The sequence below is a fragment of the Bos grunniens genome, chromosome 5 (genome assembly GCF_055505025.1).
Source record: "Bos grunniens cultivar Pamir isolate PY7600 chromosome 5, Bosgru_T2T1.0, whole genome shotgun sequence".
Lineage (NCBI taxonomy): Eukaryota > Metazoa > Chordata > Mammalia > Artiodactyla > Bovidae > Bos > Bos grunniens.
In genome coordinates, this window is record NC_141169.1 from 30,560,918 (window position 1) to 30,564,579 (window position 3,662).

Consider the following 3,662-nt stretch of genomic DNA (forward strand, 5'->3'; position numbering starts at 1 on the left):
GCGCGCGTACCCACACACACACACACACAAGCTCCGAGTCACACTTGACTGATTCAAGCACTTGCCCGTGCGGAGACATAGACACATATACAGACCAGAGTCACATTACGCCACTCACAGCTACATGCACCCCCCACAGACACCCACACACCCCGGAGGCCTGGCCCACAGAGCAGGAACTCATGAACTTACAAGTATTCACCTGCTCTTATCCTGGCTCCCCACCTACAAGTGACACGTACACACATGTACATATATAAACAAACAGAGCCTTGGCCACAGAAACCCCATCCTGGTAACACTGGCCTTGCCTTTGGGGTGGAAGGCGGCGGCAGGTTTGCAGCTTCTCATTGCCAAACCGCTAAAGAAGGAGCAGAGAAGGAAGGAGAAATAGCCAGAGGTCAAGGAAATTTAGACAGACATCAAGAAACAGGGAAAGAGAAGGGAATGGGGAGAGGTGGGAGGTTGGGAGGTTGGGGGAGGTGGACAGGAGAGGAAGGGATGGAGGGGGAAGCTGTACTCAGGTTTGGAGCTAAATTCTGAGCCACTGACACCAGGCCTGGGGGGGTATTTTCCTGTAGTGCTCACCTCTCTCCTCTTCCTCCCTTCTCCTCTCTAAGAGGCCTTGGGGGGCCCTCCCTATCCAATTAACAGAGTAGGAGCAATCAAAGGGAAGTTGTTAATTTGCTGATGCTCATTAGGGGCTCTTAGCACGAAGGCTGTTGAGGTCTGATGGTGTCAGATGATGAGGAGGGGAGTGTGGGGGACAAGAATTCTATCTCTAGCCCCTCCTTCATTCCACTTGTGGGCTGGTGCAGCTCTGGGAGAGGGAGGTGAGAGGTGTGTTCCCAGGGCTTTAAGTCAGAATGAGAACGTATAATGAGAAGGGGCTGGCACGGAGAAAAGAAGTTGGATGAGAAGTTGTGAGGGGTTGGGGGCAGGGGGCACATGGAACTACAGGGAAGGGCGCTGGAGATCCCAAGAGGGAGTGTAGGCTTAGGGCTGAGGAGAAGGGAGACTGGGATCCAGTTACTAGATTCTTGGTCAAGGTGCTACCAAGAGGAAGGGAGGATCTTAGATTCTCCTCTTGAATTGGGGAGCTGTCCAGCAGCACCAGGCTGTTCCAGAGAGCTGCCATGTGCCTGGGCAGCCACTGGGTGGCAGCACCCTCCCAGATACTTAGAATCAACGAAGAGGGGCATTTGGGAGTGGGATTTCAGCCTGGGAGGGCCCCAAGCAGAAATCTGAGGAAATCTTGGGCAGAGTCTGATTCCTGAATTCCAGATGACTTCAGGAGGAGGGGTGGGCCATTTTGAAGCATCTGTAATTTCCCTAGCTCCCCACCCTCGCAGGCTGAGTGACACATGGAAGCTTCTTCAAATGGCTGCAAATTGCTTCAGTCACCTGGGATGTTACTGAGGGAGCAGCGGGGGTGGAAGGAAGGTGATGAGGTGAGGTGGAGGCAGGCAAGGACTGATTGAGGCCAAGGAGCAGCCTCAAGAGGAGTCTGGGGGAAAGTAAGAGTGTGAATCGGGCAATCTCACATCCCAGACCTGGCTCTGCCATTCATTAGCATGAGTAGGTCCTTGACCTCTCTGAGCTCAGCTTCCTCATCTGTAAGATGGGGATAATATTTATTTCACAGGAGATTCTGAGAATTACATGAACTAATGCATAGAAAGAGCTCAGCACATTAGCTTGTACTCAGTAAATCCTCAATAAGTAGTAACTTATTATTAGCATTACTGTTTGAATTGAGTAATAAAACCACCAGTGCAGCCACATCAGGGTAGAATCTGACAGCGGTTCTCAGCCCAGGCTACACATCTGAGTCACCTGGGTAGCTTTTTCAAATGCTGCCGCTGTGGCCCCACTTTAGACCAATTAAATCAGAATCGCCAGAGGTGGGGTCCAGATTTCCCAGCTTCTCGAGATCTGTGATATATAGCAGTCAGTCTTGAGAAATCTAGATCTTCAGAATCCACAGGTCTGGATCAAAGCTTTGGTTATTTACTCCTGTATATCAGACCCCGGCTATTGTTTCCTCCTCATTTGAGGTGAGATGGACCCTTGTACATTTTAGCAAACTTCCACTGTGGCTTTTCTTGTGTTCAGCCCCAGGACTGGCCCTGGAGTCATGGGCCAAATTCTCTCAGTGTCAAAGGAGAGATGAACACGCTGACAACTGACTCCAGTCTAGCAAAAACCAAGAGTGAAATTGAAGGATGGACCAGCATCAAGTGGCAGAAGGGCAAGTCCTACTGACAGGTGCAGGGATGAGAGAAAAGGGAAGCTGGCTTTAGTAAGATGACATATGAGGGATCTAAGGACTATGATTAGTGTCACATTTCTTCTTTCTCTGGGCCCACCTCCCTCTTATTCAGGCCTTAACAGATCCTAGCTCCTTTAGCTTTCTCCCAGTTTCTTGTCCACACTTTCCTCCTCTCTGGCGCCTGCAGTCCCTCGACCTGGATAGCCTTTCTCTTCTGGGGCTGAGAGAGAAATAGGCCTGTAGGGATCCCTCTGTCCCCTGCACAAGGCATCTGGCTAGGACCCACCCAGGGCTTTGGCATCATACTGACCTGAATTCAAATCCCACCTCGGTCACACCAGTGCTGTGTGATCCTAGACAAGTTCCTTAACTCATCTGAGACTCCTTTTCTCCACAAACCATAAAATCTGGCTAATGCCCACAGGGATGAAAAAAAAATGTCTTCCTGGTAAACAGTAGGTGTTCCATCAACAGTAGCAAGTATTATTTTCATCCCTGAGAGGTTGATGGGGCAAATTCCCCACGGACACTTCCCTTGCAGATGGCCCCATCTGCTCTAGGTGCAGAAGCGCCCTCCAGCTCTCAGAGACAGTGGGGAGAAGGGGGAGACAGGGGAGGGCAAGGCCCCCTGGGACTCCCGGCAGCTCTTCTCCGCTCCCCAGTGCGTGAAATCACAGGCGCCCCAATCTGTCTGCAACCGCTTCATCTGCCAGCTCAGCAAATGTGGAGACAATTAAGGAGTTGATTAGCAGACAGTGGGAAGGGGCTGTGGACCTGAGGCAGACGAGCCCCATCAACACACCTCTCCTCCACCCCTCCAGACTCCACTTTGTCTCTTGACCTTCATCTTCTCCCGCTTCATTCTCTTTTCTGGTCCAAATGCTCCTCTCACCTCTCCCCTCATTTCCCTCTACCCTTACCCTTCACTCCTCCCCGATTACACCCCTCCCCCAAGCCTGTCCTGTCTTCTCTCTTCCTCATTCCTCTCTCTAATCTCTCCCCTGCCCCACTTGGCTGTTCCTCTGTCTCCCAGCCAAATCACTGCTTTCTCCATCTTTGCAGGGCCCACCCTTTTCTCCTTTCCATGTTCACCTCTCATTCTGGTCCCTCTTCACTCTCTGCTCCTCCCCTTCTCCGCACATCACCCTTCCCCCTCCAGCGTGAATGTGGGTCTCAGAACAGAGCCTTGTTCACTGGGCACCGTATCTGCTACAGGAATCAGTGGGTTCAAGGTTGCCTCCCGGGTGGGGTCCCCAGCACTGCAGCCTGGAAGGAGTCTCCTCTGATCCTCACCTGCTCCCAGCTCCTCTCTCTCCTGGCGCTCTAGGTAACTCAGTCTCTTTCCTGTACCAGAACACCTTTGGGAGGCTCCCCATACTGCCCCTGCTGC